This window comes from Arvicanthis niloticus, chromosome 11 (genome assembly GCF_011762505.2).
Source record: "Arvicanthis niloticus isolate mArvNil1 chromosome 11, mArvNil1.pat.X, whole genome shotgun sequence".
Classification (NCBI taxonomy): domain Eukaryota; kingdom Metazoa; phylum Chordata; class Mammalia; order Rodentia; family Muridae; genus Arvicanthis; species Arvicanthis niloticus.
This window is the reverse complement of record NC_047668.1, coordinates 75,302,538-75,329,483: the sequence shown is the minus strand read 5'-3', so window position 1 is coordinate 75,329,483 and position 26,946 is coordinate 75,302,538. Positions and strand designations below refer to the sequence as shown.

General features: G+C 36.9%; 1 pseudogene; it reads left to right on the top strand.

The window, feature by feature from the left end:
• The first annotated feature begins 20,747 nt into the window (after window positions 1-20,747).
• On the top strand, window positions 20,748-24,164 carry LOC117717291 (heterogeneous nuclear ribonucleoprotein A1 pseudogene; annotated as a pseudogene).
• Window positions 24,165-26,946: the final 2,782 nt, after the last annotated feature.

Genomic DNA, 26,946 nt, shown 5'->3' with positions numbered 1-26,946 from the left:
TGTGTTAGCCCTCCAGTAAATATATGGAAGAGAAACTGTCAAGGGCTATTTAAAATGAAATAAAATCACAGTATAATTTAGTGATAAACATTAATTTACTCTAAAGTCACAACACATAGTAATGACTATTGCAAGTTAATTGTCAGTTATATCCTTACCAGTCATGGGTGTAAATACTGGATTAATTTATTTGTGCCTTGCATCAACCCTACTGGTCTGAGAGTTGTTCTCTCATTTTACCAATGGCAAAAGTGAAGCCCGAGACATCAACCAACACAGTCAAAGATATGAAGCTGGAGCACACAATAAAAATGTGAGCAACAATAAAATACTGGACTGCCCCTGACCTCTTTGAATCTCTGACTCAAAGTAAGTAATCTAATGCTTACAGCTTTGTAGTAGACATTTTTCTAAGAATTTCCCTTAAAAATCTAGGAATGTAACAATCAAATTTTCAGTTGCATAATGCCAACTTTAAGGGCGAATATGTGTTGGTTAGATATTTTGTTATTGATTGGTTTTGGCTTGTCTTTGTTTTTATTAACCTTATACAAGCTAGAGTCCTCTGGGAAGAGGGAAACACAAATGAAAAATTTGTGCCATCAGATTAGCCTGTAGGCAAACCTGTGGGGCATTGTACTGATTGATGATTGATGTGTAGCCCACCCTTATGGGGATAGTGCCACCCAAAGCAGATGATCCTGGCTGGGGTGAGTAAGAAATCAGGCTTAGTAAACCATGAGCAGCAAGCAAGTTAGCAGAACTCCTCTATGTCCTCTTTTCAATTCAAGGTTCCTATCGTGAATTCCTACCTCGACTTCCCTCAATGTTGGACTGTAAACTGGACATATAAAATGGAAAAAAAACCAAGTTAATTTAACCATAATGTTTCATCACAGCGAAAAAAACCAAACAAACAAAAAACAAAGCAAAACAAACAAACAAAAAACCCTAAGACAAATACTTTGTTTTATTTAATTATGTTAAACATTATGGGCTAGGAGTTTTCATGATGATATCATTATTTATGTGAAAAAATATGCAAGGTAATTGTTTTAAATCTAAATTTGAGGCAATTACACATTTGTCCAAACAATCCAGCACTGTTTGAGATGATCCAAAGTAGGATTCATTTCTGCCAAATCACCTTAGGGAATCTAGCAATGGTGACACTGACATTAACCTGTAACAGATTTTCACTTCATAGAAAGAAATGAGACAACTGTGAAATCAAAGTGTCTGTTTACCATTATTACTGATGGAAAATTTTTGGCAACTCTGATAGAGAAACATAAATAATATCTCATATGTCACACTAGTAAACACTTTACAACAATGAAAACAGAAAAGCATGATCTCTCAAAAGAAACACGGTTCTATACATCGGTAAATATTAATGTGCACACTAATTTCGAAACTCACTCTATACTAAACATAAAACTAAATGATGGGATTTTGACTGAGAGATGAAGGCAGCAGGAGAAGCCGTGTTTACTGCTGCAATTCTAGCTCGTGTTTGAACAGTAGGAAATCAGCGTAAACATGTACTTTCTTAATTAGCAAAGTGAAAGCTTTGAGACCCATGAATGCCAAGATAGACATCAACACAGAAAGGGGCTTGGCCCTTACTAAATATATGATATACATGGTCATAAAGGGTAATTATGAGGGTAAATATCGGTTATTGTACATTAAATACCCTTCACTCAACATAGAACAGTTAAAAGATCTGAATAAGATGCATTGTTCTGATTTTCTGTGTCTGTGATGAGAGGACAAAGCCATTTTTCAACTATTATTTATTTATTTATTTATTTATTTATTTGGTACTAGGTGAGTGGGAGCTAGACACTTGCTGCAGCATGCCTATGGAAATCCGAAGTTAATGTGGAAGTGTCAGCCTGCTCTTTCCACAGTGTAGGTTCTTGGGATAGAGTTAAGGTCATCGGACTTAGTAGGAGCGTCTTGACCCATGAAGCCATCTCACTAGCCATAAAGCTACTTTTGAAAACGAATCACCCTAGTTCTTAAGTGAAATTATATATTTCAATTAAGTTTCAGGTTTATAATGAATTCTTTTAATTTATTATGGTATCTTGATTATGGAATTGAAATGCTGTTGTTTAACTCAAAACTTCCTTTAATATTTTTTATAACTGTAGTAACCTTGTAGTCAAATGTTACTAAATTGTTAGTCCTGATTATGGAATTGAAATGCTGTTGTTTAACTAAAAACTTTGTTTAATGTTTTTTATAACTGTAGTGATCTTGTAGTCAAATGTTCCTAACTTATTAACTTTACATAAATGAATAAGAGTTTTGTAGTTAACAGTAATTATTGATAAATGGTAGTTACTGAGCATGCTAATCTGTAGGCCTCATCTTAAATGCAATAATTAGGTAAATTTTAAAATGCAAGAAGTGAAAGCATGTCTAGGGCTCTGGACTCAGCGATAAACTGAAATCAGGTTACTGAGATTTACATATGAAAAACATCCCCATAATTTCTTAGGAACTCTCTAGTTGCTTCTGGAACAGCTAAGCAAATAGGGTATGTTAAATAACTACTGTACTACTTGAAAAAAATCTTCAGCGTAGTAAATTACACTGCTTTTACATGAGTACCTAATTTTTCAGCAATCAAAAGGCAGAATGAGGTTTATAGATAGCTACAGATCATTAATGATAATTATTACAGTATCAGCTAAAGTGAAGAAAGCATATTAGTAGGTCCTTGATAATACTGGCTGAGTTCTAAATGACACACCTGCTAGAGCATCTTCACTATTGGCACACTGCATATTCCCATGTGTATCCTACCATGTCTCACAAAGTTAAAAAAAAAAAATTACTCGGTTAAAGGAATAGCAGTTTATCAACCCAGATGTCCAACAACAGAAGAATGTATACAGAAAATGTGGTTCATTTACACAATGGAATACTACTACTCAGCTATTAAGAACAAGGACATCTTTAATTTCAGAAGTTATTGAAAATGTACTGAGTTTATATTTTATTTTACTTAGCTTTTTTTTTTGGGGGGGGGGGGGTTTCAAGACAGGGTTTCTCTGTGTCCTGGCTGTCCTGGAACTCACTCTGTAGACCAGTCTGGCCTCGAACTCAGAAATCCGCCTACCTCTGCCTCCCAAGTGCTGGGATTAAAGGCGTGCACCACCACCGCCCGCCTTTAACTTTTTTTTAACTGATTTGAGATGGTCAGCCTGTGAGATAAGGGACTATAGCAAATTCATGGCTTGGAGTTTATTATAAGGGTGTTCCCTATGTTTTATTTAGAAATAGCTGAGTGGAGTTAACAGGCAACAGTCCAGATTACCTTACATGGATAGCTGGCTTTCAAAACATCAGAAATCCTTAGACTGACATGACAAACATTTCAGTATTAATGTTCATTTTCATTAGAGACCTGTCTGCTCCAGACAGCTTCCTATATTGAATTCTAAGAAGAAATTGAGCATCCTTGGAGTTACTCCAGTTGTGGTGAGACAGCCACTAGGCAAGAATTGCCACTTTCCTTCTACAGACAAATTACTGTCCAGAAAAGGACACACTTGCAGAATAGTTGACTGATTATATCTGCCTAGACAGAGTAATCAGCCCTTAATAAATCTGCAGCACTAAGGTCTGTCGCATGATCCTGGGCCAGAAGGCAGAAGAACAGATGCTCCAACGTTTTGAAGTAGAGCGAGTGTCCAGGTGTTCAGAGGTCTCTATAAATTGGCTAAGTTTTAGAAACTATGATTTGTGCTTCCCACAATTATAGTCAACTCAGTCATTCTGGATTTCTGATGGGGCTGAAAACATATAGTTATTGACCTTAAGAGAAAAGATCTGAGTGGATGGTCGTCAGCTGACATTCATCCTAAAGCCAGGTTCAGAACTAAATGTTTTAGTTAGAATAGATGACAGAGGAGCTGGTTAGTCAACAAAAGGATGGACTGGGTATTAGGACTATCCTGTACCTCACTGGTACAAATTGGCATAATTATGCTCTACTTGTATTTTGAGAGAAAAGTTTCATTTTAACAGGAAGGGTGATGTGTAGGAGGAGCTAAGGTAGGAGGAGTACTGAGAGGAAGAAAAGGAGTAAGAAGAGGAGAAGAAGAAGGAGAGGAAAAGCTAGGTGAAGAAAGAGAGAAAGAGGGGGGAGACAGGGAGGCAGATATTCATGTATCTCCACCAGTCAAAGATAGTTGTCATATCTAGGTTGGTCAGTGGGTTACACCTCCGATTGAACAATTCCAAACTTATAAAGCCTATGATTAACATTATTTTAAAAAAATGTATAAATGCAAAAAGGAAAAGGGGGCATGGGATAGGGGTTTCCTAAGGGGGGTGGGGGGGAATGGGGAAAGGGGATGCCATCTGAAGTGTAAATAAAATATCTAATAAAAAAAAGGAAAAGGACATCATGAGTTTTGAAGGCAAATCTATGGAACTAGAAAATATCATCCTAAGTGAGTTAACTTAGACTCAAAAGCACATGCATGATATGTACTCACTAATAAGTGGATATTAGCCCCCTCCAAAATACAGAAAATCCACAGAACACAAGAAAGTTAAGATGCCAAAAGGCCCAAGTGAGGATGCCTCAATCCCACTTGGGAGGAAGAAGAAAGCAGTCACACGAGCATGTGGAGAGAGGGAGGAACATAAATAGGAAAGAGGACAGGGAGAGGGAAAGGGGAACATGATTGGGTGAGGGGAACAGGACTGAAGCCCTGAAGTTCAGCAGAAACAATGGAAACAGACAACCTTGGAAGGTAGGAGGCGGGAAGACCCTCTAGAATATATCAGAGACCTGGGAGCAGAGAGACTCTCAGGACTCAAAGGGAAAGATCTGAGATGACATGATCTACAGTGGAGAGAAGGAACTTGTAGAGCCCACTTCCAGTAGAAAGATAGGGCATCAAGTGGAAGGATAATGTTGTCATCTCACAGTCAAATACTCTGACCCAGAGTTGTTCCTGTCTGAAAGACCTGAAGGGACAAAAATGGAGAAGAATTGAAGAAAAGACTGTCCAGTGACAGGCCAAAATTGGGATTCAATTCAAGGGAAGGCCCCAAGGCTTGATACCATTGCTGATGTTATGGTATGCTCACAAAAACTGACCTATCATGACTACCCACCAAAGACCCACGAAGCAGCTGAAAGAGTCAGATGCAGATGTTTACATGCAGCCAATGGACAGAAGGTGGTGAATCCTATGATTGAATTAGGGAAAAGCTGAAAGAAGCTGAGGAGGAAGGTGACCCTGTCGGAGTACCATCAGTCTCAACTAACCTGGACCCTCAGGATCTCTCAGACACTGAGCCGCCAACCAGGCAGCATACACTAGCTGATATGAGGCCCCCAACACATATAAACCAGAAAACTGTCAAGTCTGAACTCAGTGAGAGAAGATGCACTTCACCCTCAAGAGACTTGAGGCCCCAGGGAGTGGGGAGGTCTGCTGGGGTAGGGGTTGGGGTGGGACATTTTTTTGGAGATAGAGGTATGAGAAAAGGAGGTATGAGATGTGGAACAGTTAGAGGGTGGACTGGGAGGGGGATAAAGTCTGGACTGTAAGAAAAGCTTAAAGATTAATAATAATGATGATGATAATAATAATAAAGACCAGCAGTTTCTAAAGTAAGTTTGTGAGAAACTCGCATCGGGATTTTTTTTTTGTTCTTGCTGATGAGTAACACCCTGCTCTCTAGGTTCGCATCACCTCCTTGTCACCTTTGATTCTCTTTCGCCAATCCATTCGACACTCGGTGCTTTTGACTGGCACTTTCATGTGCTGGACTTCTGAAAATGAACTTTTCATTCACCAATGTCCATCTACTTTCTTCCATCTCTGGAGTTTGCGTATTCAGTTAATGTTTTTAAGGGCACTTATTTTGATTCTTAGAGGAAGAGCCAGAGATGATACTGAGTTCTTAGATGGCAATGAAACTGAGTCAGTGTGTCCTCGCTTCACCTTAAGTCTTTCTGCCTCCAGAATCTGTGAGATCAATTTCCTGCCACATGACTTCAAGGATTTATTTCTTAGCTCTTTAAATTCTGACTGTATAATGTTATGGTGGTTTTCTTTTGTTCCTGTGTATTTTTTTTTTAATTTCCCATCACCATTGCTTTTTACAATACTGTCCCCTCATTTTAATTATATTTCTTAATCTCATTGCTCCTTAAGGAATGAATCTCTTCTTCAACCTGTTGCACCTGACTGAAATTCTTGTTGGCAAAGCTCAAAAATACATTCAGAACCAGGATTCTTAACAATAAAGGAAATGTTAGATATTTCCACTGGATCTTAACAAATTAGAATAATCTCCCCTCTCCCTCTGCTGGTGTGTGAGAAAGACAAAGACAGATAGTAAGAAAGAGAGAGAGAAAGAGAGAGACAGACAGAGACAGACAGTGAGACAGAGACAGACAGAGAGTGAGATAGAGTGACAGAGACAAAAAATCTTGCTTGAGAAGTTAAATAAATCTCTGCTCTTGCTGAAGAAACCGGCAGTAATATAGGGTGATGTCACACATAGTTTACATTTGTACAGTGTATATAGACATCCATATAGAAGACCATAAATAAGATGTAGATCTACTTTATTTCACTATACTAATTCTGTCATAATACTTTTCAAAAATAGCATACTACAAAACATGATATATAATTTTTATTGTAAAGTACTTTATAGATTTTAAGAGTTTCATATATGAGAATATGAAATATGAAAATAAAAAGATAGATAGAACCTTATTCAGAATAGGTACATCTCAGTGCTCTTTAGGAATATATAGCTTTTAATGTGTGGTGATTCTTCAGTGATCTTTGACCTTTTCATTCTCTTATCACCTTGCCTGTGGCTCTAAAAATAACTGATTGGAGTGAAATATTTTTTAAGATAAGGAGGCTTACTGTTCCTGTTATGGAATGTAGCATCTAGAATTAGAGAAAAATTACTAAAATAGTCTGGGAAACAAACCTTTAAAGTGGGTCTCAGTGGATCTTACTGGCTTTGACATGCATAACTCGGGACTGACTCTAGAAGTCCTTAAGCTGCGGTATATATAAGTGAAGCTTCATCTACACCAGAAAATAACCTTCACTCTGTGAAAAATAGTTCACAATGAGTCACGAGCTTCTACTGTCTGTTGTTATCAATATGTATAAGTAATCAATCTGCTCAGTGGCATATGGTGTGTGTAAGTATATCCCTGCTTGCCAGACTCAAACAAGTCAGTGAGTAATGCAAAGAGAAACTGTTTCATGTGTAAGATATTAGGAAAAGAAAAATAAATATTCTAGTTTACCTGATTTTAATAGTAGCAATATAATAAATTAAACATTTATGTTTAAATTGCAAAGTAGAAAGTGTGACTATTGGGAGACAGCCACTAGGCAAGAATTGCCTCTTTCCATCTACAAACAAATTACTGTCCAGAAAAGGACACACTTGCAGAATAGTTGACTGATTATATCTGCCTAGACAGAGTAATCAGCCCTTAATAATTCTGCATCACTAAGGTCTGTCAGATGATTCTGGGCCAGAAGGCTGAAGATTTGATGCTCCAACGTTCTGTAGTGAAGGGGTTGTCCAGGTGTTCAGCGGTCTCTATAAATTGGCTAAATTTTAGAAGCTATGCTTTGTGCTTCCCATAATTTCAGTTAACTCAGTCATTCTGGATTTCTGACGGGGTTGAAAACCTATAGTCTCATAGCCAATCCTGGCTATTCACTTTGAGAGAAAAGATCTGAGTGGATGGTCTTCAGCTAACATTCATTCTAAAGCCCAGAAAAAAGCCACAGGTTCAGAACTAAGTGTGTTAGTTAGGAAAGATGACAGAGGTTCTGGTTAGTCAACAAAATGATGGACTGGGTATTAGGTCTATCTTGTACCTCACTGATACAAATAGGCACAATTATGCTCTAATTGTATTTAGAGAGAAAAGTTTTATTTTAACAGGAAGGGTGATATGTAGGAGGAGCTAAGGAGGAAGGAGTACCGAGAGGAAGAGAAGGAGTAAGGAGAGCAGAAGAAGAAGGAGAGGAGAAGCTAGGTGATGAGAGAGAGGAAGAGAGAGAAAGAGGATGGGGCATGGAGGCAGATGTTCATGTGTCTCCACCAGTCAAAGATAGTTGATATATCTAGGTTGGGTATTGGGTTATACTTCTGATTGAGCAATAACAAACTTATAAAGCCTTTGATTAACATTTAAAAAATTGTATAAAAGCAAAAAGGAAAAGGGGGTATGGGATAGGGGTTTTCTAGGGAGGGAAAATGGGGAAAGGGTTGGCATCTGAAATGTAAATAAAATATCCAATTAAAAAAAGAAAAAAAAAAGAAAGTGTGACTATAAGTCTTGATAAACTTCAAAAGTGGACATATGGATATCAGTTTTACCAAAATAAAATAGAACATGAAGTTCAAATTCTTTCAATAGTTTTTGTTATTTTTCTTTACTGATTTATTGACTTTTTTGTTTTAAATGGTGCCCAAACTAGGTTTGCCTCCTTTTTCAATGCACATGAATAGGATAATTCAGTATGCCTCTTGCCAGTAACTTTTGCTCAACCTGTAGTTTGTTACATTTGTCTGAAAATAAGTGTGTGACTTCTGCCCAAAAAATAATAATTAGTAATCTCAGTTTTACTTATTGTAATTGATCTTTCTCCCCTCTCAGTATGGCTTGAGTTTTAGTTCCCAGATGACTGATGGTGTTTAGTTGCTATTTATGTATACTTTTGTCATTCGTTTATCCCCTGTGGAAAGCAGCCTACTCAAGTCCTTTGTCTATTTTATTATATTCAATTACCCATCTTTTAAAATAAATCATAGGAGCCCTTACTATATTGAAAATATAATTTATCTTATGGTTAAATACATTAAAATATTTCCCTGAATCTCCAGTTTGCCAACAGAAAATTTAATGTAATCTAATTTATTAATATTTTCCTTTCTGGGTACTGTATTTATTTGTTTTAAGTTACTTTATTTATATTAAGACATACTCTTCTATGTTTTGTTGTAGATAGACATTTAAAAATCTTAAACCTCTAGATCAACCTTTCATGAACAATTAATTTCCCCTCACACAAGAATACCCAATGAACACAAAGACCATTTTTCTTCACTATTTTATATTAAAAAGAAAATGTCAGTCTGTGGAAATAAATTAGTAGGTAAGAACACTTGCTGCTCTTCCAGAAGACTCCAGTTCATATTTCTGCAATCAGGTCAGGTTGGTCTCAGTGCCAGGGAAGTTCTATGTTCATGGGATCTAGTATCCTCTTCTGACCCCCTTGGGTGCCCACAGACATGTTGCAAACAGACATACACACATGACATGCAGATTAATAAAAAATAACACAAAACAGACTATGTTTGTGTGTGTGTGTGTGTGTTTTGGTTTGGTTGCTTTTCTTTGGTTTATTGTTTTGTTGTTTGTCTTTCTTAAGAGGAAGAGAGGTTGAGACACAGAGAACATGAAGTTGAGTAGGTAGAAAGGATTAATTATTTTGGAGGGGTTGGGGAAAATGATAAAAATCTATCATATAAAAAGGTGATACAGGAAGACCATATGATCAAGGCTGTCCTAGTATACATTGAGAATTTCTCTAAATAAAATAAATAGCAAACTTTCAAAAGTAAAAGGTTTATTGGGCTAGTGATAATGCTCTTGTTGTTAAACTTGACAAACCTTTCTTTAATCCCCATACTACATAAGATCAAAGAAGAGAAATGCCTTCTACAAATTGTTCTTTGACTTCCATATTTGTGTGTCCACTTACATATGTGTTCACATGTGCACAGTCAGTAAATAAGAATTAAAGTTTTAAAAGTTCATGTTATTGAATGCATATTACTTCATTATTTTCTAGTTTAAATCTATATGTTCTAGATTTTTATCTCTGCTGTCTAAACCAGTAAAATTTTTAATGAGTCAATATGTAACATCGTATCTTATGAATTTTATAAATTTAAAATGATGCGTATTGTATATTATGAAATTTATGTATATTTTTTCTTTTAGTTAAACAAATGCCTTTAAATCCTGGTCTGTAATATTAAATGCCAATGAATGTTACCAGAACAGCCATTACAAGGATTATATCATTTCCATCTGTTAATATAATAAACTACACAACTTAAAATTTCAAATGCTAACCTCTTTAAGTTTCCTTTTAAATTAAGTATTCATATACCCTAATTGTTCATGATCTGCTAATCCCTTATTAATTTTATTTAGTAATGCTTAGAATGAATGAGCACAACCTGTTACTAGGAGAAAAGTTTATGTCATCTTCTAAAACAAGATGAAACTGTGGTCACTTTCTGTTCTTTCCCAGGTTCCCTTCTCCTTGACGTTCTATTTTTTTCTTTACTAAACTGTTAATATTTGAGCTGTTAGACATGAATCAAAGCTTAGATAACACAATGTTATTCACAGGAAATGCATTACAGAAGCTCCAGTTTCTGATGCCAGTGACTTTTCCTTCTGTTTTTCTCTTTATAAGTTGTACAGAGATGTTACTAATTGTCATTCCTGAGAATCAATCTTTGACTTTTTATTATAGACTTTTCTCGCAACTGAAGTATTTCTGCTATTGGCCTGACTGCGATTTCATTTTTTTGTTTGTTTGTTTAAAGCAGACTTCTAACTTGGTTCTTGAGGTGTTGCCTTATACCATTGTCAATTGTTATTCTTTTCTGATACCATCAAAGAAAATTTTATGCTCATGACACAAGCTCTGCTTTGCTGCCTCACATATATAATATTTGTATTATGTTTCAGATAAAATTTTTATTGCTAGGCATGTCAAAAATGCCCTAGGTTATTCTTGAAAGGCATTAAATCACTTAACTCTCACATCTCTGCAGTTCAGTCTACTTCTTTCATGATAAAGTAGTCTTTATCATTTTCCCTTTTAAGCTTTTAAGAAATTGCCAACCTATTATTCTGTCATCAATCCCATTTCTACAACCATGACTAACTGGGCCCTGACTCCAATAACTTCTCCCAGATGGTTACCCTGGAATTTATATTATAGCCTATTCCCTTCTTCTTGGTCTGCAAACCTATCCCCATTGAACAAACAACTTCCAAAAGATCCCTGCCATGTGTAGGTTTTATACAAGCTGTTCTTGTCTAATGAAGACAATAGTGACATTGCAGTAGTGAAAGAGCCATATGACAAGTTCTGCTTCTGTGAACAAGTGTCACAACAAGTACTTAAGAGAAAATCAAACAATTGGCTTGAGTTTCTTTTTGGTCATGGGACTTCAAAAGCATACTGTTCAGATAAAAGGTTTTTTTTTTTTTTTTAATCCTTTTATGCACAATGCAATAATAACAATAAAATAGAACCTTTGAACACATAGTCTTTGGGAAATCAGTATGTTTGTTTTCAATATAGCAAAAGTTCTGGGTATAATTCAGCTTTTTGTTTCTTTCTATATAACCCCTCTCTTATTTATATTTTAGTACATGACTTAGTTAATTTGAAAAGTGATTAGTGAAAGCATACACTTCTTGGCACTCCAGTTCTAATTTCAGTCTAGGAAAACATAAGTTTAGCTTGCTGTATTACAAGATAATTGATCTGATTAGATTTTAAGAGCATGATTCGTCTACCCTTCAGGCAAAAACATATTTACCCCAGAAATGGAACAACCTATCGTGTTTGGATGCTAATCATGCTTTTAAATTGCTATGGGATGGAATCCCATTCTGCAGAGTGCATACAGCAGGACCAGCAACCAGGAGATTGTGATGGTCGCTTCTAGTACAGAACTTCAGGGATTGCAGATAACACAGTACTTATCTTAGTCACTGTTTTATTGCTGTGAAGAGACGTTATAACTAAGGCAAGTCTTATAAAAAGAAACAACTTAACTGGGGGGCTTGTTTGCATTTTAAAGACTAATTTAGTCTATTATCATCGTCACAGAGAGAATGGCAAAGGCAGGTGTAGCACTGGAGAAAGATGTGTGCGACATCCTGATCCTCAAGCAGAGCGGGGGACATTTGGCCTGATGTTGGCTTTGGAAACCCCATCCATTGTGACACATTTCTTCCCATAAAACCTGTTAATCTCTTCTTTCCTTTCAAATAGTTCCGCTCTGGTGTCTAAGCATTCAAGTAGTTGAGTCAATGGGAGCCATTTGTTCTTACTTCTGTTTTCCTTTCCATTAATTTATTTCTTTATTCAGTTTACATCTTGCTGTCCTACCTCCCCCTCCGTCCTGCAGACAGTGCCTTTCCCATCCCCATCCCCTTATTCTATGAGAGAATGGAGTCTCCACACCCCATCTCTCAACTGTGGCACAACAAGTCTCTGCAGGGTTGGCAGAATCCTCTCCCAGTGAAGCCAGACAAGGCATCCCAGTTAGGGGTATAGATTAAACAGACAGGCAACAGTTTTAGTGACAACCCACTCCAGTTGTCAGGGAAACTCATATGTAGACCCAGCTGCAAATTTGCTACATATGTGGGGAGGGGGGTAGGTCCAACTGATGTATGCTCTTTGTTCGCTGGTTTAGTCTCTGAGTGTCTATGGAAGCTATTATTCAAACCACTGCAGTAGCTAAGATAAGCATGTCTTGGGGGGAAGGGGAGGATGTGATAGTGAGTCTTTCTTTTTCTTTTTTTTAAATCTCTCCAGCCTTTTTTAAATTTATTTTTTATTGGATATTTTATTTACATTTCAGATGCTTTTATACAATTATTTTAATGTTAATCAAAGGCTTTATAAGTTTGGTAATGCTCAATATCAATCAGAAGTGTAACCCAATACACAACCTAGATATATCAACTGTCTTTGAATGGTGGAGACATGTGAACATCCTCCTCCATGTCCCTCCCCTTCTCTTTCTCTCTCTCATCACCTAGCTCCTCCTCTCTTTCTCCTCCTCCTCTTCTTACTTCTCCTCTTCCTCTCCATACTCCTCCCACCTTAGTTCCTCCTACATATCACTCTTCCTGTTAAAATAAAACTTTTCTCTCAAATACAATTAGAACATAACTATGCCAATTTGTGTCAGTAAGGTGCAAGATAGACCTAATACCCAGACCATCATTTTGTTGACTAAACAGAACATCTGTCATCTCTCCTAACTAAAAGACTTAGTTCTGAACCTGGCTTTTTCTTGGCTTTACAGACAACAGTCCAGATTACCTTACATGGATAGTTAGCTTTCAAAACATCGGAAGTCCACAGAACTGATGTTACAAACATTTCTGTATTAATGTTCTTTTTTTATTAGAGACCTGTCTGCTCCTGACAGCTTCCTGTCTTGGATTCTAAGAAGAAATTGAGCATCTTTGGAGTTACTCCAGTTGTGGTGAAACAGCCACTAGGCAAGAATTGCCTCTTTCCATCTACAGACAAATTACTGTCCAGAAAAAAACACACTTGCAGAACAGTCGACTGATTATATCTGCCAAGACAGAGTAATCAACCCTTAATAATTCTGCATCACTAGGTCTGTCAGATGATCCTGGGCCAGAAGGCTGAAGATTGAATGCTGCAACGTTTTGTAATCTAGGGACTGTCCAGGTGTTTAGTAGTCTCTATAAATTGGCTAAGTTTTAGAAGCTATACTTTGTGCTTCCCATAATTTCAGCTAACACAGTCATTCTGGATTTTTGATGGGGTTGAAATCCTATAGTCTCATAGCCAATCCTGGCTAGTTACTTTGAGAGAAAAGGTTTGAGAGGATGGTTTTTCAGCTGACATTCATTCTAAAGCCGAGAGTAAGTTTTTCATTGCAGGTGAGAACTTGGGTGGGATGTGCCATGGTGCATGTGTTTCCACCTTCAAGATTTTTTAGACAAAAAACTCTCTCTTCTGTTGAATAAGCAGGCTTCCTTGAAGGAAAGTTTCTGGAGGTTCTCCATCTCACCCATCATCTCTCTGCAGCAGGGCTTTGTGGGATCCTATATACTGGTCATAAGTAGATTTTGGGAATGTGAATGCAGGTCAGACTTGCATAACAAGTGCTTTGAGTCACTGACCACTCTCAGTAGCTCCTACTTGTTAAGCCTTTAGGCTCAAAGCAAATGCTGCCCTCACCTTGTGCTGCATTGGAAATGTTTCTTTTGTTACTTTAGAAGAAAGAAAATATTTTAAGAAACATTGTGGAAATGAAAGCTGTCATTTATTTTTCTCTGTGTTTTACTTAAGGAAAATGATTGACCTTCATGTGATGGATCAAAGTCTAAAAGTTGAAATTATAGAATATAGATAAGCACCCTCAGATCCTTATTTAATATGTGCAATGGCCCTATCAAAAAATCAGTGTGTTTAGAGTAAATATCAACCAATTGTGTTGCAAGTTGTCCCAGAATCATGTTTGGAAAAATATGTAGCTGGATTCTAAATTCTTTTTTTTTTTTTTTTACAGTTTTTGTCATTTCAGCAAAAGACCATGTGACTATTTAGTTTAAAATAGATAGAACCTGTGTCCAGTTTTAGGAAAAATAAAATAAAACAGGAACCCAAAGAAAGCAGAAATAAACAGGGAAAACTAACTATAAATCAGACAATAAAAAAAGATTTGGATTGTGTGTGTGTGTGTGTGTGTGTGTGTGTGTGTGTGTGCATGTCTGTGTGCACATTTTTTCCCTCTGGGGTGTCTTTCAAATCACTGTAAATAAATTTTGCTGTTTGGAAATTTAGTTGATACAAAATAATTATTGAATGTTACAAATAATTACTCTGTATTTTGATTATATTTCTTTGAAAGAAACATAACAAGGAATTTATATGGCTTCACATTCTTATTATTATGTCTACAGATCCTCATGGTTCAGAGTGTAAACATTTTCTCTAAATCTTGTAATAAGGAACAGAGACATTTTTAATTTAAAAATAGATTCTTATAAGACAAATGCAGGCCACAATTCCCTTCCTTTACTCCTCTCAGCTTTTCCCCACTTCCTTGTTCCCCAGATCTACTCCCTCTGTTTTCCTTCAGAAGAGAGCAGAACTCCAAGAGACAACAACCAAAACATAACAACACAAAATACTGTTAGATAACTCAAAGGCCCTCACACTAAAGTTAGAGAAGACAATCCAACAGGAAGAGTACCAAGAGTGTGCAAAATAGTCAGAGAAACACCAGCTTGCACAGTTAGGAGTCTGACAAAAACACAAAGATAATAGCTACAACATATATACAGAGGACCTGGTACAGACCCATGTAGGCTTAGTGCTTGCTGCTTCAGTCTTTGAGCCCATGTGAGCCATGCTTAGTTGATTCAGTGGGTCTTGTTATCCTAGTGACCTCCATCATCCCTGGCTCCAACTATCTCCCCACTTCTTCCTTGGGATTTCCACAACTCAGAAGGGAGAGATCCAATGAAGACCTACTATTTAGACTCTGTCTCCCAATAATGTCTGGCTGTGAGTCTCTGTATCTGTTCCAATCTGCTATCTAAGGAAGCCTCTCTGATGATTACTATACACAGCACTGGTCTATGTGTATAGCAGAATATGATTAGAAATCATTTCATTGTTTTTGTTTGCTACTTTTGTTTTAGATCATTACTGTATGGTTCTATACTAGGTCTCTAGGTTATCTAGTCTCTGACTCCAAACCTTCTAAGCAGTGTTAGGCACAGGCGACCTCTCACAGAGTCAGTTACATCAGACATTGGTTAGCCACACCCACAAGTTTTGCACCACTATGGACCTGACATATTTTGCAGACAAGGGTTGTGGACCAAAGAGACTAGATCTTAGGGATTAAAGCTCCCTGTAGTCACCAACTGGAGCTCTTCACTTTCAATGAGCTGTTGAATGTTAAAGGGGCCGAGATTTTTTTTAAACCTCTTTTCGAGATGTTTTAACTCATTAGACTTTACAGGGATCGTGTCCTTAGAATTGCATGTGAAAAAAATTATCTTTGGTATTTACCAAAGCATGAAATTATAGGATTTAACACGTATATAGTAGATTTGGCATTTTCTAAAGACAACGCTTGAGATGTCTTTTCAACCATTATTCCAAATTAGCTCTATTGTGTCCTAAACACAGAGTACCATAGTCAGTTTCTATTTGGTGTAGATATTGTTTTCATATTTTTAGTTTAATAGTTTTGGGAAAACTCCTGCCTTGCAAGGAGCTCTATTACTTAATAGTGTGTGTCCTAATATGGAGGCACATATGACTGCTTTTCTTAACTTCATAAATAGCAAACGAATGGACAAGCATGATTGATAGAAAGAGTCATGCCTGAGCAAAAATTATAATTTGAATTTTTCTTTGAAGCTTTCTCAAGAGAGTTTATGGCTCATGTTATACTTTTATAGCTGTAAGTGCATCCTGTCAGCATAAGAGCAGCTGTCATACAGAGCCAGACCAATAATTCATGAGAGCACTCTTACCCTGGAAGTAGAGTGGGAGATACAAAAAGGACACCATCTTACTGTTTATAGTGTTAGCATTAGTCACCTACTTCCTTTCTCCTGAGTCTAATAGTATTTAAATGTGGCTGATCTTTACCAATAGAAAAACAAAAGCTTATCGCTCATGTGTATGGATCTTATCATCTATTCTCTTCCCTCCTCATTAATCTCCTTAAGAATTCTGATAAACTTTGACTTTGTCCTCAATCTCCTTTCCACATTAAAGGTCCATGTATTACTAGTGTACCTCATATATAATTCAGAAAATTTTACATATTTTAATACTGAAGCCTTATATTACCATCAATCATAGGCATGATCAAAGGTTAGTACATACTGTTATTTCAAGGTCATTTATCTACAAAGCAGGATTTTTTTTCCCATGAAAATTCCAGTTTAGAGTACTCAAGATGCATAGAATCCCAATTTGTAAATCAGTCTCTGAAGCTAAGGCGGCACAATCACCAGTAAAATTGTAAAAATGTGTGCACATTTATTTGTAGCTACATAATCTTTGTACTATTAATGCTAATATCAAAATAACTTCTTAGATAAGTTTAACACAATAGGAAAGATGAAAACATCTTTATTTTGTTGCTCTTGTTGTGATTAAAAAAAATACTCCGAAGAAAGAAACAAGAGAAAGGATTGTTGCAGTTCATGGTTTATAGGTAGTCTCTGTCATTTCAGGACAATGACAGTGGCAGGCTCTTAGGCCAGTTGGTCACATCACACACACAAGCAAAAAGAGAGAGCCATGAATGACTGTCTCTACTCAATTTATTTTTCACATTTATGTAATCTAGAACCTCAGTCAGTAAATGGTGATACCCACAAGTACCAGATCTTCCCACCTCAATTACTGAAATCATGACAATCTCTCACAGGCAGATTCCCACACCCAGAATTCCACATCCCTAATGATTTGAGGCCTGTCAAGTTGACAACCTGACTTTGAAATATCACTTTAAGCTGTAGATTTCCACCCTTTTTCCCTATAGCCTAATAGCCATCTTATAAAATAAATTAGGTCCATCATTGAAAGACTCTATATTTGTCAACAGTTTCAACATATCCGAAGTCTCTCAAGCGAAGCTTATACACAATACAAACCAAATTTCATGCATTCAAATTATAGTACAGCATAAACATTTTTATTTTAAAATGGAAGATTTGGGGCAAAAGAATGAATGATCTGACCAAAGTAAAGCCAAGATTAAGCAGGGCAAACAAATCCTGTAGTTTCATATCCAGCATATGAGCTCCAAATGGTATAGATAGCCCCATTCCTCTAGCTCTACCACCAGCAACATACACAGTTTTTCTCCTAGGTCAGCTCTACTGTGCTCCTTGGTGGATGTCCTATGGTCCTAGCATCTCTGATATCCTGCTGTTTCAATTGAAAGTCCAGCTTCACCATCAGAGCTTCATGCAATGGTCTCATAGGAAACGATTTGTAGGGACTGCAACCATGCCACATGGTGCCTTGCCTCAGCTTCTCTCAATAAGCCTCTCAGTTCTACATTTTCCATGCCTTTGAAACCATTATTACATAAAAGGTTCCAAGCTCAACATCAAGTTAATCACAGCTGTATTGAGTTCTATGTACTGATATTTAGGGAAATCTTTCCTGTTATCCCAGCACTCATAGCCAGGTTTCTTTTTAATGAAATCAGTCTCTCCAACCAAAGGTTAGAGTTTTTTGGTTGTCTACATTCCTCTTGTCTGATGGTTTAAGCTTCCATACACCTTCCTTTCAACAATCATCTTTACTTGGAGTTTTCAGAGCATGTACAGATTGAAATCAAATTCCTGCCCAAATATCAAATGAAGAACTCACATTCCAGTTCATTATAGAGTAGTTTTTTTTTTTTCCTTCTGAAACCTCATAAGCCAGGTCCCAACTGTCCACATTTACAGTCTCCCACAAGAATGACTGTCAAATATTGAAAGTTGTAGACCTTAATTCTTCATTCTGTCTGTATCTAAACTCTGACATGTAGTTTCCCTCCATAATGAAAGTCTTTGTTTGAAACATACTTAGCCTTAAAAAGTCTACTGAAGTCATTTAAAAAAAAAACTATAATGAATGCCACTGAGTCCCCGTGCCCAATTTCAACCATTACAAATCCATTTACAATGAGCAGTTTCTGTATTGGTGTTTTTGAATCTGTGTTTTCACATTGCATCACACGGAACACTGCCAGTAGCTTCCCTGTCACTTACCTCTCCCATTCACAGGGAGGAAGATTTCAAGCTTGGTTGCACTGATGTCAGAAGGTGTGGAAATACGATTTTATAGGTAGTGTTATGCAATGTATTTTAGAGACATGTAATGTCTATCTTTATTTTTGAAAATAATGTTAGTTATGGGTTATGTCTGGACATAAATAAGGACTGCAAGTAGTTGATTTTTCAACCAGTTTTAATTCATTAATTAAAATACTAGTACAAAATTAAACTTTATCTTTTCAACTGTTTTTTTTTTTTTTATATTGCTCAGATAGAAATGCTGGCAATGTTTCTGTATTGTGGCTTTTTTTTTCTAAGATAATAAGTAGGTTTTCTGTTTTAATCATTCGTGTGTTTAGATTTTATGTTTAATGTCTATATGAATCGAGCATTGAAATGTTTTCAATAGATTTTGTTCCACAGGTGTCATACTCCTCCATACTAAACTTTTGTCATTTTTGGCTAGTAGCAGTCTAATTAAGTTATTTTGATTGCTTCCTGATAACTTCACTGTTATTTATTCATGTCTTTTTTTAAAAGCTTTTTACCTAATAGTTGTATCAGACAGTATCACAGTATTTTCTATAGAAAGGTGGTGCATGGCATATGTAGCAGATGTGCAGCTTGTTCTTCATGTGGGTCCTGAACAACTGGAGTGGGGCTATCCCAAAAGCTCTTGTCTGTACACAGAATATTTTCTTCTGGCTGGGCTGCCTTGAGTGGCCTTAATGGGAGAGGATGCACCTAGCCCCACAGAGACTTGATGTGCCAAGGTTGGGGGATACCCAGTGTGTGGGGGGAGGACCCACATGCTCAGAGGAGAAGGACAGAAGAATGGGAAAAGGATTGTAGAGGGTGTAACTGGGAAGGTCAGTGAGTGAGATGTAAAGTGAAGAATTAAAGCAAATAATAATAATAATAATAAAGATGGCATATGATTCTAATATGACCAAAGAACATTTTCTAAAGTGGTATCTTTATTTTGGAGTATTCTCTGTTATTTTCTAATTGTGTTGCTTTTTCTTTGACATTTGTTTGAAGAAATATATTTTTTATGAATTCTTTGACAATTTTCTGCATAGATTAAACTTCAGTGCTGTATAAACATATCTGGAAATACGGTTTTACTTCCTACTTTTTAATATAGTGGCTGATGTTTTAGAATAGGGTATACAACTGACTGTCAAATGTTAAAAGTAATTCTCCATCCTATCTGTATATACAGTCTGCTATATTATTTTTCAAAGCACATTATTAGACAAGATTCTCCTTATTGTCTTGGACTTGATCCTAAGATTGATTAGCAACAAAGCCAGAAATGTGCTATCATAGTAAGGCTTTTTTTGTTTGTTCTCTCTCTCTTTCTCTCCCCTCTCCCCTCCATCCATCTCTCCCTCCTGCCCCTCCCAGCCTTACTTCCTTTATTCTTCCTTTATTTTTCCTTCCTTCCTTCCTTCCTTCCTTCCTTCCTTCCTTCCTTCCTTCCCCTCCTCCTCCTCCTCCTCTGTTCCGCACCCCTCCATGTCACCTTCACCCGCGAAAGAGACACACGTGAGGCAGTGTTTGGGTGGTTACCACAGCGAGGCTTTATTCTTGAATCAGCAGAAGCGGAAAAGAACCCAAGCCCAGAAAAGGCACTGCTATATGTATCCTAGAGTGGCGTGTTCACTTCTGATTGGCTGTTCACTCATTACCCATAATACGCCCCGGGATGGGCAGCGACTTTGGCCTGCTTTTTGCCTTTTGCACCTGCATAGTTAGTCGTTTACTAGTGGGAGGACAGGATGCCCGCGCCATCTTGTAATGGCGAATGCTATCACACTCACGCGGCTCCTAACACCACTCCACCTCCTCCTCCTCCTCCTCCTCCTCCTCCTCCTCCTCCTCCTACTCCTACTCCTCCTCCTCCTCCTTCTTATTCTTTTTTTCCTCTCTCTCTTTCTCTCTCTCTCTCTCTTTCTCTCTCTCTCTCTTTCTCTCTCTCCCTCTCTCTCGTCTTTTGTGTTTTTTGTAGGTGGACAGGATTTCTAAGTATTCTAAGTATAACCCTGCATGTCCTGGAACCCACTTTGTAGACCAGGTTGGCCTCAAGCTCATGGAGATCTGCCTGACACTGTCTCAACAGTGCTGGATTAAAGGTATGCAACTCTCAACTGCTTCACATATAAAATGAATATATCTCAACAATTATTTAATTTTCCAAGGAGAATGAAATAAATGTTGTCTGGCTTCATCACTTAGACTTAATCATCAACATGCATTTGATTCATATTACCAAACCTCTCAATTCCTTTAGTGAAGATAAGTAATGTTGAGAGAGGGATTATTTTATGGGATAATCTATGATGAATTTTTTAGCCAATGATCAGTGAGGACTTAGGTTATTATAAAATGAGGCATCCAAGGAAAGTTGCTGCTTGGAGTTCCTTTCCTTCATTATTAGACTATTCTCCAGATGTCTCATTATTACTCACATTGACTCCCAATTCTATAGGTTCTGATTTTGACAATCTTTGATAATTTTACAGTCTCAGTTGTAGGATCTCACAAGTTCTGTGATGTAGTCCCTGGACCATGTATGTAGTCAGATATGTCTCAAGGAAGCTCTTTTCTTTTAGGGCAACTTCAGTCTTGTTCCTAGGGATGCTATTAGTAATAATTAGTTACTTTTTATGGTGACTAATTGAATAAGCAGTTTTTTTAAAAGGCAAAATGACACCACAATTGATGGAGACATTTTGAATTCACTTTTCAAATTTATATACAAGTTTAAGACTAAAAGATTTAAAAATATCTTCAATTTGTAGTGCATTTATTTTATTCCATAAATAATGGTTTTAGAAAATATATAGACTTTCTAAAAATTTTTATTACTGAAAACACTTTTATTTACTTGTAGAAATTTTTTGGTATCTTTCTTTGTTTTTTATTATATTTTCCTGGAAACCCACAAACATTTGTATAATTGATTGTATAATTGTTTTATTAATTATTCCATTGTTTACATCTCAAATGATATCCCACTTTCCAATTACCCCTCCACAAACTCCCCATTCAAGAACCTCCCTCTACTCCCTCCCCTTTGAGGATGAGCATGCTCCCCTGTCCTCCCACACTTTCCTGCCTCCCTCTAACCCCCTCCCCTGTACACTAGGGCATCAAACTTTCACAGGACCAAGGGCCTCCTCTCCCATTTATGTCAGACAAGGCCATCCTCTGTTTCCTATGTATCTGGAGCCATGGATTTCTCCCTGTACACTCCTTAGTTGGTGTAGTAGTCCCTGGGAGCACTAGGTGATCCACCCAGCTGATGTTGTTCTTCCTATGGGGTTGCAATTCCCCTCATCTCCTCCAGTCCTTCTGCCACCTACCCAGTAGCTCAGTCTGATGGTTGGCTCCAAACATCCACATCTGCATTGGTCCATTGCTAGCTGAACCTCCCAAAGAGCAACCATACCAGTTTCCTGTTAGCAAGCACCTCTTGGCCACAGCAACAGTGTAGGGTTTGGTGTCTGTAGACAGGATGGATCCTCAGGTGGGACAGTCTCCAGATGGCCTTTCCTTCAGTCTCTCATCCATTTTCTGTCCCTGTTCTTTCTTTAGATATAGGGCTATTTCAAAGTGTTTTAGTACTTTGATTTGTGAAATACATGTTTTAAAATAAATGAATAAGAAAAATTATTTTTTGAAGTCTGTTATATATTTCTAGCTTTCTTTTCTGCTAAATATTGTTTTTTCAATCTATTATTTTATTTTCAAAAGGACGTAATTATAAATCTTTTAGTGCATAAAGTTTTCTAGTGTTTTGTTTGTCTCCCTCCTTACATAAAAGGACACAAGTATACACACTTTTCTCTATGTATCTCTGTTTTTCCTTAACTATGTGTTATTTTAAGGATATATAAACACATGTACTACATGCTTAATAACTGTCTAACATTTAGACAAACTACATTTTTTCAACAAATTCTTTATTTACACTTAAGTTATTTCAAGGATTGACAATAGTACTATAATAATTGATCTGTGCAAAGATCTTTTTTTGTTTTTGCCATCTCATTTTTATAATGTAGTAAGAAAAGCTGTTTTGCTGGCTCAATGATAAGTGCATAGATTATTTAGAGAAATACTGATAAATTCTCTGCACAAAGGATGTACTACTTTTCCATTCTTATCTGATTTAGCCACTTTTAAATCACAACAGGAGAATTATAAACTGAGTTACATGGCTAGATAAAAGCAAATTTCTGAAAAATGAATGCAGTTCTACTTATGTAGCATGTGTAATGGCATTTAGTTTGAAACAATGAAACCTGGAGATGTTACACATTCTATAATAAAGACTGTTCTGTTTAACTCATAATGCTCTTTGACTTTATTTCCACTTGTATATCTAAAAATAATGTTATCAATAATGTTACTGTATTTTGTAACAAAAAGTAATTTACATTGACAAGCAGAGCTTTGAAACAACTGACAAGTATCTGATGAGCCATTTTGAGCAATATACTGGCTGTGTGGTAATGAGAGATTTAAACAGCAAGAGATCCAGGGACTTTGGGTTTGGCATATATGCCACTGTGGAGGAAGTGAATGCTGCCATGAATGCAAGACCACACCAAGTGGATGGAAGAGTTGTGGAACCTAAGAGAGCTGTGTCAAGAGAAGATTCTCTGAGACCAGGTGCCTACTTAACTCTGAAAAAGATCATTGTTGGTAGTAGTAAAGAAGACACTGAAGAACATCACCTACAAGATTATTTTGAGCAGTATGGGAAAATTGAACTGACAAAAATTATGACTGACAGAGACATTGGGATAAAAGAGTGGCTTTGCTTTTGTCACCTTTGATAACCATGACTCTGTGGATAAGATTATTATTTAGAAATACCCTACTGTGAATGGCCACAACTGTAAGGTAAGAAAGGCTTTGTCGAAGCAAGAAATGGCTACTGCTTCATCCAGCCAGAGATGTCAAAGTGGTTCCAGAAACTTTGATGTTGGTCATGGAGGTGATTTTAGTGGCAATGACAATTTTCGTATACGAGGGAACTTCTGTGGTTGTGGAGGATTTGGTGGCAGCCGTGGTGGTGGTGGTGGTGGTGGTGGATATGTTGGCAGTAGGGATAGCTATAATGGAATGGTATTTATGGAGGAGGCAGTCCTGGTTACTCTGGAGAAAGAAGAGGCTATGGAAGTGGTGGAGAGTATTATAGAAACCAGGGCAGTGGCTATGGTGGGAGTGGCAGTTACGACAGCTATAACAACAGAAGAGACAGAGGTGGCTTTGGTGGTGGTAGTAAAAGCATTTTGGAGGTGATGGAAGGTACAATGATTATGGCAATTATGATACTCAATCTTCAAATTTTGGACTGATGAAAGGAGGAAACTTTGGAGGCAGGAGCTCTGGTCCTTATGGTGGTAGAGGACAGTAATTTGCTAAACCATGAACCCAACGTGTCTGTGGAGGTTTCAGCAGCAGCAGTAGCTGTGGCAGTGGCAGGAAGTTCTAATTACAGCCAGGAAACAACGCTTAGCAGGAGAGGGAAGCTGATTTAGTGACAGGGAAGCTACAGGTTACAACAGATTTGTGAACTCAGCCAAACACAGTGGTGGCAGGGCTGTTTCAAAGAAGACATGTTTTAGACAATACTCATGTGTGTAGGCAAAAACTTCAGGACTGAATTTGTGACTAATTGTATAACAGGTTATTTTAGTTTCTGCTCTGTGGAAAGTGTAAAGCATTTGTTTTTAACCCATACTGTTGATTGCTAAATGTAATACTCTGATCATGATGTTGAATAAACCTGTCTTTAAAAAAAAAAAGCCTTTTGAATTATAGAAAATATTCTACTCCAAAAACTATTGATACATGAAAATTTCTACTTGAAAAACATTCATAACCATTTCTTCTGCCTTTTGGAAAGGACAATACATTGTTCTTATGGAAAGCAACTTTCCTTCAGAAACACACAGCAAGAGGAAGTAGATAAGTCTGACCTGATTCAAATATTGCACAATTCATACACATAACAAGCTATCACATTACAATGAAATATGTACAATTACTGATTTCTGTACTACCAAAAATAAATTTGTTAAAAATAAATTAAGAAAAAAAGTAAAATTAATTAATGAAAGTTGAAAAGTATTATGTCCTTTAATGTAAATACTAAAGTTCAGATTGTAACAAAGAAAATCATTTATTCAACTTAGGTCTAAAAATGATGCCTCAGGAAACCAAATATTAAACATAAGACATTTGGTAAGTCGATTTTCATTAAAATTAAAATAGTATTTTATTTGGAAGACAATATGATAAAAAGTTCAAATAATAGATTTTAAAAACCTGTTTTAACAGAGTACTCTTCAAATGAGTTGTAACTAGAATATACCAGAATATGTGTGCATTAATATGTATAAATATATCCATGTTTTATTCACACATATATGTTTATAACATGTTTATATGTGCTTATATGTTATATTTGTGTTACATATTATTACATATATTATATATACATAAAACCCATGTCAATATTCAATGCAAAAAGGTCATTAAGATTATAGAGAAAAATAACTTAAATAAGAACTTTCCAAAAAGGCACATTTTTGGCTATAAAACCAAATGAAAGTAAGTTTGACATTATTTGTGGGGAGTCAACAGAAAGCAGCTATCATCCTTGCAGCCATCTTGAGCCATATACCCTGGCAAGAGATTTGATTACATCAACCTACAACAGCTAAGCACACTTTGATAACATCTTGTTTTAGATACCCAGGATTTTCCCTTGGGTGTGTGAGACTTAAAGGTGTGTGACTTAAGGGTGTGACTTAGAGATCAGATTTAGAGACAAGACCTAAGGGCATGACTTAAAGGCTTGACTTAAAGGCGTGGCTTAGAAGTGAGACATATAAAAGGTGAGAGGCAGACAGAAGAAATAAGTAGGAATTAGGCATTGAGGAAGAAGACACTTGGACTAGAGAACTCGGAAGAATTATTATTAAGTATTAGGCCCAGGGAGTAGGCACTTGAGACTCAAGACAGGCAACTAGGAATTAGACACTTGGATTAGACACTTGTATTTGGATGAGACTTGAGACTAGAACTTGGAACTTGGAGACACTAGGGACTAGGAACTAAGAACTAGGAACTCAAGACTTGGGACTTGGAGAGAAGAGAGACTGAAGAATAAACAGGATTGAATCACACTCTGTCTGGTCTCCATTCCTCAAGTCCATCCCCACTCTCTCTTGTTGAATCCCGACCCTCAGACTAGAGCAGCTTGGGGCAGTGCAGGCTCTAACAATTTAGCCCCCAAGGCTTTTGGCAGTGCAGGTTCCAACATTGACAGAGTGGTCCGAGACATTTTGGCCCCCAAGCATGGGGCAGCTCGGGCTGCAACAATTATTCATCATCAAGATAATGGCATTTATAAAGGCACAAGCTCACCACCCTTGTAATGGCTTAAATACCAAATGGTGAAGAGCAAAGAGTTAACTCGAATTCTCATTTTGTTCTGGTGGCTGTGCAAAACAACACAACCCCTGGGACAGCTGCAGGCCTTATATAAGTTCTCATACACCTATGCACTGCTGGAACCAAAGTATTTGTTTAGGAAAACAATGGAGATAAGTTATTGCAGTGGTTTGCTTTATAATAATCATAAAGCAGAAACAATTTAAGTGCTCCATAATCAGATTAGAAAATAAAGTTATACATTCAGTCTAAGTTAGTTAGCAGTTGTAGTAATGAACTACAGGTGTGCATTGTAAAAATTCCCTCCCTCATTAGGTGCTGTTATCAGTCTAACCTGCTGGGAGAAAGGGTAGGGCTCATGCTACTTTCTCCTGAAAAGATGCTGACAGAACCAGTATGTGCACATATTGTGCTGTAGAACTGCTACACAACCAAGAGTGCAACAGTGACTTCATGTGCCAGAAGTGACATTCTACCTCACTCCAGTCCATTCTTTAGCTTCTACAATCTTTTCACCCCTTTTCCTGTGATGTACTTGGAAGCGGTGATAGAAATGTCTTATTTATGGCTGCGTATTTAACAGTCCCTTGTTCTCATCACATGAACTAGTTATGAATTTCTGCAGAGGGAAATTCTCTGAACAAAGCTAATGGCCATACTAATGAAAATACATATACAGCTATCTAAAAGACAATTTGATGTACATCATGAACAATTAGTCAAGTAACAGCAGATATTTTATCAAATCCAACAAGAAAATGGTTAAATCATAGGACACTCTTTATCTGGCCATTTGGTAGTAGAACTTTTGATGA